Here is a 12,677-nt window from a genome sequence, read left to right as displayed (position 1 = left end):
CCCAAGGGGATGGGGTTCTTGTTCTTCTACACATTGTAGCCCATGGAGACCAAGGATCTGCAAATGTGCCTTCATGTGTCTTTGTTTCATTGATGAAAACATAAACTAGACATAAACTAGACACTCAGAGGATTGGAACTGATTTCAGATGAGGGACCTGTTTGCTAGTTTTCTATGGATTTGCACAGGAAAACACTGAATGTTTCCATTCATCCCTATTCAGTGGAGCTCCCGAACATAATGGAAATGGAAATGTGCTTATTTTTGTTAAGGGAACAGGCTTGTAAGGGGGCACTTGGATTTGAACCAAGGACTACTTAAGCTGCAGTCAAACACTCAACCACTGAGCTACACCCCCCATGGCATTGGCATAGGCAAGTCAGTGATCTTAAGGATTTTGAAGGACAGGCCCTGCTCAGAGAGCTCCTTTTCCATTCCCAGACCACGGGTGGTTTTAAAAATGGGGTTTGATTAAACTTTATCTATACATGTAGACCCCACAGCTTGCCCACCCACCAACACAGCTTCTCCCACTGACACAGCTCCCATCTCTCGGGGAGGTGGATTAACTACACGGACGGGACAGCTCTCTCCCATCCCCTTAGAGCATCTTCATTAGTTATGAATAAGTAGGAAATAACCGACTGAATGGACAGCAACCAATTCATCAAATATTGCTGAGCCTGCATTCAATATGGGTAACTGGTCATATTGGGCTGCATTAGGAGGAGCATTGCCAGCAGATTGAGGGAAGTGATTATTCCCCTCTATTCGGCACTGATGAGGCCACATCTGGAGCATTGCGCCCAGTTTTCAGAGCCCCCTCCCACTACAGAAACAAATTGGAGAGAGTCCAGGGAAGGGCAACAAAAATGATTAGGGGACTGGAACACATGACTTACGAGGAGAGGCCGAGGGAACTGGGATTATTTTGTCTGCAGAAGAGAAGAGTGAGAAGGATTTGATAGCTGCTTTCAACTACCTGAAAGGGGGTTCCAAAGAGGATGGATCTCGACTGTTCTCAGGGGTACCAGATGACAGAATAAGGAGTAATGGTCTCAAGTTGCAGTGGGAGAGGTCTAGGTTGGATATTAGGAAACACTATTTCCCTAGGAGGGTGGTGAAGACTGGAATGGGTTACCTAGGGAGGTGAGGAATCTCCATCCTTAGAGGTTTATATGGCCTGGCTTGACAAAGCCCTGGCTGGGATGATTTAGTTGGGGTTGGTCCTGCTTTGAGAAGGAGGTTGGACTAGATACCTCCTGAGGTCCCTTCCAACCCTGATCGCGGGTTAGAATAACATTTCCCAACCAACCATCAGTTGAGCTAAGCGCAAATCAAGAAGGGTTTCTTCAGGTATGCTGGCAATAAGAAGAAAGCCATGGAAAGTGTGGGCCCCTTACTAATGAGGGAGGCAACCTGGTGACAGAGGATGTGGAAAAAGCTAATGTACTCAATGCTTTTTTTGCCTCTGTCTTCACAAACAAGGTCAGCTCCCAGACTGCTGCACTGGGCAGCACAGCATGGGGAGGAGGTGACCAGCCCTCTGTGGAGAAAGAAGTGGTTCGGGACTATTTAGAAAAGCTGGACGTGCACAAGTCCATGAGGCCGGATGCGTTGCATCCGAGAGGGCTAAAGGAGTTGGCGGATGTGATTGCGGAGCCATTGGCCATTATCTTTGAAAACTCATGGCGATCGGGGGAAGTCCCGGAAGACTGGAAAAAGGCTAATGTAGTACCCATCTTTAAAAAAGGGAAGAAGGAGGATCCTGGGAACTACAGGCCAGTCAGCCTCACCTCAGTCCCCGGAAAAATCATGGAGCATGTCCTCAAGGAATCAGTCTGAAGCACTTAGAGGAGAGGAAAGTGATCAGAAACAGTCAGCATGGATTCACCAAGGGCAAGTCATGCCTGACTTATCTAATTGCCTTCTATGATGAGATAACTGGTTCTGTGGATGAAGGGAAAGCAGTGGACGTGTTGTTCCTTGACTTTAGTAAAGCTTTTGACACGGTCTCCCACACTATTCTTGTCAGCAAGTTAAAGAAGTATGGGCTGGATGGATGCACTACAAGGTGGGTAGAAAGTTGGCTAGATTGTCGGGCTCAACAGGTAGTGATCAATGGCTCCATGTCTAGTTGGCAGCAGGTATCTAGCAGAGTGCCCCAAGGGTCGGTCCTGGGGCCGGTTTTGTTCAATATCTTCATTAATGATCTGGAGGATGGTGTGGATTGCACCCTCAGCAAGTTTGCGGATGACACTAAACTGGGAGGAGTGATAGATACGCTGGAGGGTAGGGATCGGAAAGAGAGGGACCTAGACAAATGAGAGGATTGGGCCAAAAGAAATCTGATGAGGTTCAACAAGGACAAGTGCAGAGTCCTGCACTTAGGACAGAAAAATCCAATGCACCGCTACAGACTACGGACTGAATGGCTTGGCAGCAGTTCTGCAGAAAAGGACCTAGGGGTGACAGTGGATGAGAAGCTGGATATGAGTCAACAGTGTGCCCTTGTTGCCAAGAAGGCCAATGGCATTTTGGGCTGTATAAGTAGGGGCATTGCCAGCAGATCAAGGGACGTGATCGTTCCCCTCTATTCGACATTGGTGAGGCCTCTTCTGGAGTACTGTGTCCAGTTTTGGGCCCCACACTACAAGAAAGATGTGGAAAATTGGAGAGAGTCCAGCGAAGGGCAACAAAAATGATTAGGGGACTGGAACACATGAGTTATGAGGAGAGGCTGCGGGAACTGGGATTGTTTAGTCTACGGAAGAGAAGAATGAGGAGGGATTTGATAGCTGCTTTTAACTACCTGAAAGGTGGACCCAAAGAGGATGGATCTAGACTATTCTCAGTGATAGCAGATGACAGGACAAGGAGGAATGGTCTCAAGTTGCAGTGGGGGAGGTTTAGGTTGGATATTAGGAAAAACTTTTTCACTAAGAGGGTGGTGAAACACTGGAATGCGTTACCTAGGGAGGTGGTAGAATCTCCTTCCTTGGAGGTTTTTAAGGTCAGGCTTGACAAAGCCCTGGCTGGGATGATTTAGTGGGGATTGGTCCTGCTCTGGGCAGGGGGTTGGACTAGATGGCCTCCAGAGGTCCCTTCCAACTCTGTTATTCTATGATTCTTTGAGTCTATGATTCAAATCCCTGACGTAATCCCACTCCGTCCAGTAGCCCCAGGCACATTCCAAGCGTTGGATTTGAGACACTGAGTCAGCTTCCTGCAGTGAGTTTCAGCCTTCCCAGAGGTAATTTGTGGGGGCTCGCCATTTTCGGATGTTCTTGTTTATTTCCCCTCCATCCAATTCAAATGAGTTTGAAATTAGTTATGGCAACATTCTTTCACCTACTTTGGTAAACAGAACAGTTATCAAATGTTGTCCTGAGAGACCAGTCAGTGGGGAACAGAGCGATAGTCATTTGTAAACCAGTTGCATTAAGAACCACAGGTCTCTGGATGGGGGTAGGCCACCGTGGGGATGGGGGTGTCACAGAGAATTTGGAGGGAGGTGGCGGAGTAGAGGGTGGAAGAGGTTGAATTAGGGTACATTTTCCCTTGGCCCCGAAAGGGGCAGCACGACATGCCCAATTAAAAGGGGGTGTCACGCCTGAAGAATTTACAATATCCACCAAAATAACAGGAACAACAAGACAAACACAGAACACAATGTTTTGTTGCAACAGGGGACCCACGGCGTTCTGGGTTTTCTTCCACTGGCACCAGCTTGCCCAGAAAGTGTCTGAAAAAGAAAATAAGCATTCCCCAGCCCCTGGGTGGGGACAGATGATTGCTTAAAAATGCCCCTTTCTTTTCACATTTTTTTTGGCTGAGTGCAGGAAAACCAAAAAATTACCTTTATATTTGTTTGTTTGTTTTTTTATTCAAAGGATACTTGCTGCATACCTAGGCAGAGGAGGCCTGTCTATGTAAACACGGTCTGTTCCTGAAGTCTTTCCCCCAGCTCATCACTAGATGTGAGGGGGGAGGTCATTCAGGCCTTCCTTACACTTCGTATTTAAAAACTCCTTATTGTTCCTACCTCTGCTGGCCTTAGATTTCTCCTCCTGTCCCTTCTTTGGCAGCTCATATGAGGTGGCCAAGTGGTTAAAGTGGTGGGCTGCTAATCATTGTGCTTTGCATGCATGGGTTTGAATCCCATCCTCATTGTGTGCATTTTGTCTTCTCCCCTCCTTCACAAACAACCATCTCCCCTTTGGTACAAGCCACATTGCTTCCTGTAAACAAAAACCTTCTCAGGAACTCAGACCTCCCTTGCTGTCAATAAAACATGTCTAAATCCCAGATTTCTCAAAGAGTTCTTTGTTTCTTAGTATTTATCTCAAAAGGTAACAGCCTCATAATGTCCCCCAAACACCCTGGGACCTGCCCAAATAATTAAAATGCCCCCACCTCAGCCACGACAGTGACCCACAGCTAGCGTGTCTAGGTCAAGGTGCTCTGGAGGAAGCAACTCAAACATTTTCTCTCTGCTTCCCTTGGCGAGGTCTGACTGGGAAAACAAAATTGAAAATTTTCTGCTGGGAAACCTATTCCAGTCTGTTTGGGGACTTTCATTTGAATGGATTATTATTATTCTCTTCTGATCTCTGAATTATTTCATTTCAGTCTTTGTCCTCCAGATGTGTTGCCAGGTGTTGAGCAGAGTGGGAGTGAGGCCAAGTCATGACGTCTCTTCCCCTCTTCCAACTTGCTAGGAAGTTCCGCTGCCTTGATGTGAGTCAAGCAGTGTCCATTGTCTCCGGGCTTTCTCGGAGAAGTCCGCATTGTACACGGTTCCTGGGAGAGTCCATGGGAGCGTGGATACCTTTACTGGGCCATCTGTCTCCACTGTCATTTTATAGCCCTGCAGCCCCAGCCCCATAAGCCTGAGTCAGCTGCCCCGGGCTCTGAGACAGGTGCCCTGGGTGTATTAATGGCAGTATAGACATAACATTAGGATACGTCTACAGTGCAATGAATCACCCACGGCTGGCCCGTGTCACATTAATCCAGGACAGCAGCTTGGGCTGTAAAGTAGCAGGGTACGTGTCTTGGCTCAGGCTCAGGACCCTCCTCTAGGAGCCCAGAAGGCTGGGCGGGAGTTTGGCAAGTGAAAAAGGTAAAACCGCAGTGAAGTATTCCCCTGGACTCAATGGCATTTCTCCATTTCTCTGTCTGCTTCGGGGCAGTGACAAAACAGGTCCTGTTGCATTCGTTATTTCAAAGGGAGGTTTAGGATTTTCATTCTCAGACACGGTGCACAAAGCAGGACTCAACCCTCAGCATAAACTGAATGAGCCGCCCACAGATTCTGGCAGCCCCAATGAGCCACTTGGTGTGAGAGCTCGGACCTGCCCCTGTCCCAGAGGGAGGGGGTCATCTGCGAGGGGACTGCACCACTGACCTATCAGCCCTTCACACCCAAACTTTCAGTCACTCTATTATCAGTGCCTATGAGTGTAATTTAAACAACAAGAACAGCTACACTGGGCTAGACCAAAGGTCCATCTAACTCTGTTATTTGTCTTCTGATAGGAGCCAGTATCAGGTGCCTTAAAAGCCACTACTGGGAGTTGAACCCAGGATCTCCTGTTTAGAAGACAGGTGCCTTAAACCAGCTAATCCATGGTGCCTTCCTCTGGCTAACGTATGGTGTCTGCCCACACCTGACTCCCTGCCAACCCGCACTGGGCCCTGACAAGAGTTTCTTGTGTTTCGATTCTGTAAAGCAGAGAAGCGGGTGAAGTTTTACTCCCAAGGTGTGTGTGTGATTCTTTGGACAGGTCTATCCTACAAAATTAAGTCAGTAACAACATTACCTTGGGGTGTTAAAAATTTTACCTTCCCTGAGCAATGCAGTTATATCAGCCTAATCCCGGTGTAGATAGCACTGGGTTAAGAGGAGGACTTCTTCCCACCCCACTCTGCCTCTTCGGCTGAGGCCTGCTGGTCCACCTTTCACTCGCTCCTCTCTCCCCGAGGCCTCCTTGCCGGCTGCTCATTCCTCTCCGCCCCCTACCCCAAGGTCTGCCCGCCACCCACACCTCTCTGACCCCTCCCCTGAGACCCACCATGGCCGCCGCTCCCACCTCTCAGCCCCACCCATGAGACCCACCCAGCCTGCCACCCGTGCCTCTCCGTCCTGCCCTGCCCACCACTTGCACCTCTGTGCCCCTCCCCTGAGGCCCACCCTGCCCACCTCTTTCTTCATGCTGCTGTTGTTATTCCATGACACATTAAAGATGGAATGAAAAGCTGAGTTTCCTCCAGGGTGAGGAAAGGAAGGAGACACCAACCCCCTGGCAAAGCTCTGTGCCCCACAGAAAACCTGCCCCCTGCTATTACAGTCACTGATGTACTGGGGATATGACGGGAAAGGGACTGTCTGAATTATCGAGGCAGGAATTTTACAACAATCTACAGCAACATCACTGGCCACAAACACACTCTCCTCATGCTCCAGCCAGAAGGGAAACGAGCAGGAATTCTTGTTCAGCCCTGGGCACACTTACACAACAGCACAGCAGTGAGTGTGTTGTGGACGCTGGTCTGAGGAAACAATTGGAAACGATCACTCAGTGAGAAAAGAACTAGAGTGTCATGAGAGCGCTCTATAAAGCAAGTAGTTGTGGCTGAGTGGTTAAGGTGGTGGACTCGAAATCCCTTGGGGGGGGGGGTCTCCCTGTGCAGGTTTGAACCCTGCCAACTACGGAGGAAGTTGTGGCTCTTTAGTTTCAGTGCCTGAGCATCCTTGGCCCCAGTGGGAGCCAGGCTACGTCTACACGACAGAGTTATGCTGCTTTAGTTAAAGCGTTTTAATTAAGCCGCTGTTGCATGTCCACACTAGGCTGCTTGTGTCACCGGAGCGCATCCAGGCTAGCAGCTCTTAGATCGCCACAGAGAGCAGTACATTGTGGGACGCTATCCCACTGTGCAACTGGCCGCAGGGTGCTTTGGGAAGGGTTTGCAATGCTTCGTGGGCAGCCACACGAGGCAGGTTTCTCTATCCCATTGTTCCATGGGCATCCGACTCGATTGCCAGCTGCTTTTCAGCTGCCGTGGGCGTGGTGGGCAGAGAGTGTGTGTGTGTTGGGGACAGACAGTGTGTGTGTTCGGGGAGCGTGTGTGTTGTGGAAGAGTGAGTGTGTTGGCACGCTGTCCCTAAGTTCAGACAGCTGCTGGAAGCAACCAGTCCTGTGTCAGGGGGAGCGGGACACCCCAGTCCAGAGTCAGGGGGAGCGGGACAGCCCAGTCCTGAGTCAGGGGGAGGGGGACACCCCAGTCCTGAGTCAGGGGGAGGGGGACAGCCCCGACATCAGCCCCCACTTCCCGCACTGGCTCAGCACAGCCCAGCAGTCTCTGTCACATACACACACTCACACACACTGCTGCCTGCCTGGCTGTGTGTCAGGGTGCAGGACGAGGGGGGTTTAGAGGGCCATGGGCCCAGCACTTTTTAGCAGCTCTAAGAACGGACGACGGAGGGGGGAACAAGGTGGAGCCTTGGGGGAAGAGGCGTTCTGTGGGTGTGGCCTCCGAGGGAGGGGTGGCATCAGGGAGAAGGGGCGGTGTGAGATTGGGGCCTCAGGGAGAAGGGGCGGAGTGAGTGAGGGCTGGGGGGAAAGGGGTGTCATGGGGGCGTCACAGTTCGGACGCCGGTGGCCCCCCCACTGTAAGGAAGATTCCACCACCCCTGCTCTGGGTCCTAGGTGTGGTGAATTTGTCAGGTCTGAGACAGGAGTTGCTTGTGAATGACAGTGACCCCTTTGCCAATTGGCACCAATAAGCTTTTGTCACACATTGCGACGGGGCAAGGCAAGACGGCTATAGTAAAGTAGTGAGGAACAGGTATGTTAGCCCCAGGCTAAACAAATCCTTGGTACTATGGTAACCAAATGGCAGTTGTTTCAGGTTAATCAAGACACCTTGGGCCAATTAAGATCCTTCTAGAAAGCAGTGGAGATAGCTAGGTTGATTGGAATACCTGAAGCCCATCAAGGCCTCGCTGGAACTCGTGAAAAGCCTCCCAGTTCGTCAGTGAGGCGCATGTGTCAGGATCTGTAGGAGGAAGCCGTGCTGTTGGAGGAACCAAGCAGTGCAAATCCACATCAGGTGCAAGAAAGGAGGCCCTGAGGTAACAGCGAAGGAGATACTGAGTGAGGGCTGCTGTGGGGAAGCGGCCCAGGGAATTGTACACGTCCTATTTCCCAAAAGTCAGCTACCATAGCTGCTACTATTAGGGTCCCTGGGCTGGAGCCCAGAGTAGAGGGCGGGCCCGGGCTCCCCCCTCCCCTCCCCTCCCCTCCCTGATTAATCATGGATACTGAGAAACAGAGATTGTGCGAGGGAGGGTTGCTTCTCCTCACCTCCCTTGCTGGCTTATGATGGCTCAGTAAGCTGTGGCCCTTGCCTCTAGAGAGAGAGAAGGGCTATGTGGAGGGTCACAGTGAGCCTCTGAGGCTAGCAAAATCCACCAGGAAACGTGGGACCCATAGAGACAAGGACAGAGCTTTGTCACAACATGAACTGAGCTATACCCTCACACCCTGATATAATAGAAAGGCCAGCACAAAAAACAGAGAAAGGAACAATAAGATACTAAAATAACAACAGTTGGAACTCTCCGTTTCTCTCAGTCTTTGGGTGGATGGGTTCGAAGAGCTGTAGCTACAGTTGAGGAACCAGGCGATCGGACAGCTGGCCCAGCCCTCCATACTAGTACCTCTCTCATATATAGGGAAATGGGTCAAAATTGGAATTCATGTCATGACTCACTTCCCATAGGGGATCAGTCTGTCTCAGGCTCTGTCTATACTTCAAACACTGGAAGTATTCTTCTGACAACCTAACACTATCTACGCTGGGGCTGAGGTCACATTAACTACTTCTCTCAGTGGAGTGGACTTTTCACACCCCTGAGAGAGGTGGCTACGTCAACATCGCTTTTCAGCATAGACCAGACTTTAGATGGCTTATTGACCTAAAAGGTAATGGACTTCAGCCTTTTCCTTGGTGGTTGAGGACTGCAACTTTCCTACCTGCTGAACACATCCTGTGACAGATGACTTTCCTTTGCAAATTAGAGAAGTGGGGAAGTCAGTGACCCTTACAGTCTAAGTGTAAGAACTTGTAAAAACTTCTACAAATTGTCTCTTCGAATAGCTTTGCTTTCATTAGAAATAGACTTTGAAACTAAGCAAAATAAGTTCTATTTGAAACACAAAAATTTAAAATCTATACTGGGCCAATATTCACTTATACACTCTCACACACATTCTTCCACCCCAACCATTGGAGTGAGGTTTTCTACCAGAACTCCTTACACTACAGGGGGTAAATTAAAGCAAATTAACTTTTCAAGATCAGCTGTCACTTCCTCTATGACTAACAAAACAAAAAAATGAGACACTTTGTTTTACAAAGTGATTCAGATTATCACACAATTAGTCTCCTACTCTTTAACCAATCAATTCATTTTCATTGGAAACAGTAACATATTCAAAGAGCTCAAATTCTTGTCATATGAGTTCATTTTCTTTTAATCCCCATTGCCAACAACTGAACCTTGGCTCTAGTTCTGGTTTGTCCCAACGTAGGTCCCAACCAATTCTCTGAGTTCATATATCGCTGGTTCTTCTGCCATGTGTGTTGGTGGAAGGGGTCTCCTATGTGGGAATGTTTGCATCACGAGGAAAAAAAAATCTCTCTTTTCACACTTTTTAATCTTTCAAAGTAGAAGGAGGTAGAGGAGAAGGGATGTAAATGCATAAAACACAAGAGAAAACTGTCCTACACTAAAGGCATTTATCGGTATAACTATATTGCTCAGGGGTGTGAAAAATCCAGAGTTGAGCAATGTAGTTACACAGCCCTAACGCCCTGTGTAGATAGCGCTACGTCAGCAGGACATATAGCTTGAGGGGGCTGGACTAATGAAGTCCGACGGGAGAGATCTCTCCCATTGGCTTAGAGCATCTGTAATAGCATGCTACACCAGTGCAGCTACATTGGGGCAGCTGTGCCAACATCAGCTTTATTGTGAAGCCGGAGCATCAGACACAAAACCAGAGAATCAGGACTCAACATGCGAGTATCTGGAAGTCTGAAATTGGAACCGGACACGTTCCTTGCCTCATTGGTTATCATCATTTCCACAGCCTGAAAGTCCTGGTTTCTGTGAAAATAGAATGAATTATATTGAAATTAGAATTCATTAAAGAAATGCTACTTGAAGGGTTTGTTGAAATATAGTTGTCAAGAAGAGAAACATTAAGGAGTGTGAGACAATGGGTCCTCAAACTAATTAACTTAGAGCTCCTACTGAGCTGGGAGATTGGTAAACATTAGTATGCAAGTAAGATATGTATGTATATTTGTCAGTTTCTGCTTCCTTTTGTCTCTTATGTTAAATTGGCTTATCTGTATAAATAAGTTAGCTTGAGCCTTTGCAGGGGGCTCACATATCTGGGTGCATTGGCAAAGTGCTTTGCTAATAAACAGAATGGTCTGACAAATTATGTGAGTCCTGAATCTGACTTTGACATTACCCAATCAGGCACCCAGTTTGGAATCCACGAGGAGGGAATGTCCTATGAAGCACTCTCTCTCTTTGGATCCAAATGGTGAAGGATGATTGTTCTCAATCTAACCCTGGCATGCTTTGGATCTGTAATCAGTGAGTTGTACAAACAATTTTCCTTGGGTCTTTGGTCACCATAGCTTCTTTTACTGGGATGGAAACCAAGAACGGAGTGTGTACTCATTCAACCCCAGTTCTTTCCAAATCCTTGGCCTTGGTTAGGGTAAATGTACACTTCTCTGAAGTAGAATGCTTTACAAAAGCACTCAAAATCTCAGCAGTGTTAGTGAGGAATGGCTTCCTGAAACATGCCCGGCTTTTCTTTAATTTGGTGGCACAATTCCAGGCAAGGGACTGGATACAGCCCTGTTAGTTATCAGAGCTGGAGTTTCTATTCAAAACTAGTTATTTTTCTGCAGCTATTAGATTTCCAACACTGATTTCATTTCATACACTTTTTTTTAGCACCTACAAAAAATAAATTCAATAAAAAACCCACTTCTATTTCCTCAACATCTGCATCATGAAGGGGACCATTCCCCATGCCATAGAATTAGTTAGGTTATTTAAAATTTTTTAGTAACCTAGCATCCCCCATAATGGGGGACAAAACAGCCCCCTTGCCAGAAGTGGCTTTACCAATTGATGGAACCTGGGATTTAAACTCCAAATGATCACACGGTGCTTGGGATCCATTTGAATTCCCCTTCCACGTTTTTGACACTTTCATCTCCAGTCATAGCAACTCTGATATAGGATTAAAGAAGTCAAAGCATCGTCTCCAAGCACGGACAGCTGAGAACGCTTCATCACGTGACACTTTGAGAAGTGGAGGGATAGAATGTGATGAAGATCCCTCCTGTCTGAGCCATGCAGAGTTAACAGGTCTGGAGCGATGGGGAAGGAGGGAATCTCTGAGTCACCCCATCTCCTTCCAGTGTCACAGAGGCTGAAATGACACTTCTTTTCCTGCCCCTGCTCCTCTTCCTTTAAATATAATTGGGAAAGTTCTCAATATAACTGCTCTTCAGCACAACCCAGAGCAACGTGAGAACAACTGGCAATGATATAATCTGAATCATTGGTGATTCCGAACAATAATTTTGCAATAGGAGGAATGGTATAGATGTGATGCTCCCTGGTTCCTGATAGGAAGGGCACACTCAAATTATTCATGAGACAATGGAGTAGATAGGAAGGACAAATGGGTCCACCTCAAAACAGGGTGAACTGCAAAAGGCAAAAATGGGCCACTCATTTGGACACGCTGAGGGATAACGGTGCTGCAAACAGTTCAAACAACTTTAAAAGTTACTATGTGGGAATCAGGAAAAGTATAAAAGAAAAAAAAGTACAGATAGCCCTAGAGGTTTTTATGGTGTTGATCTCCTGTGCAGATTCTTGGATGGCTAACATGGGCTGAGTGACAAGAGAAGGTTTTCCCACACTCACAGCATTCATAGGGCCTCTCCCCTGTGTGGTTCTCTGATGAGTAACAAGGTTTGAGCTGCGATTGAAGGTTCTCACACTCACGGCATTCATAGGGCCTCTCTCCTGCGCGGATTCTCTGATGCTTTATAAGGGCTGACTGGTCATATACGTTTTTCCCACACTCAGTGCATGCATTTTTTGTCTTTCCCCTGAGGATTTCCTGCTGTGTTGTGCTTTCCTTGAGGTCCTTCTGAGTTCCCCGACAGGAAATTAATTTACCCACTTTATCCCTTGGCCGATTTCCCTGCTCTCTCTCTGGTCTGTGCTGCATCTCACAGGATTTTGCCTGCTCATGACTCCTGGACACGTACCTTTCCGATCTTTGTGATAATGCTCTGTGTTTATCCACTTGCCCAGCATCTTCCTGCTGAGAATTCTGCTCCTCTTTCTCACATGCCATCGCATCACCTGCTGCGGTAGAGACAGAAACCTCAAACAGGGATGGAAAGGGGAAGGCCAATGAAAAAAAGTGCTGGAGAGAGGTCAAATAAAAACAGGAACTGAACTCCTCCAAACACTTCCCCTAAATGGGAGAGAGGAGGGGATCAATTCAGCCTTCACATCCCATCCAAATTCATGGGGGGAAGGGAGGAAGCTACTG

The 12,677-nt window shown here is 47.9% G+C and overlaps 1 non-coding gene across 1 annotated transcript; it reads right to left on the bottom strand.

Moving 5' to 3' along the window:
* Positions 1-286: 286 nt before the first annotated feature.
* TRNAC-GCA (transfer RNA cysteine (anticodon GCA)) lies at positions 287-358 on the bottom strand. The gene has a single exon. It is a non-coding gene; the product is annotated as a tRNA-Cys (tRNA).
* Between the last annotated feature and the right edge of the window lie 12,319 nt (positions 359-12,677).

This window comes from Caretta caretta, chromosome 28 (genome assembly GCF_965140235.1).
Source record: "Caretta caretta isolate rCarCar2 chromosome 28, rCarCar1.hap1, whole genome shotgun sequence".
In the NCBI taxonomy this organism is placed as follows: Eukaryota; Metazoa; Chordata; order Testudines; family Cheloniidae; genus Caretta; species Caretta caretta.
Note: the sequence above shows the minus strand (reverse complement) of the source record. Positions and strands in the feature narration are given on the sequence as shown.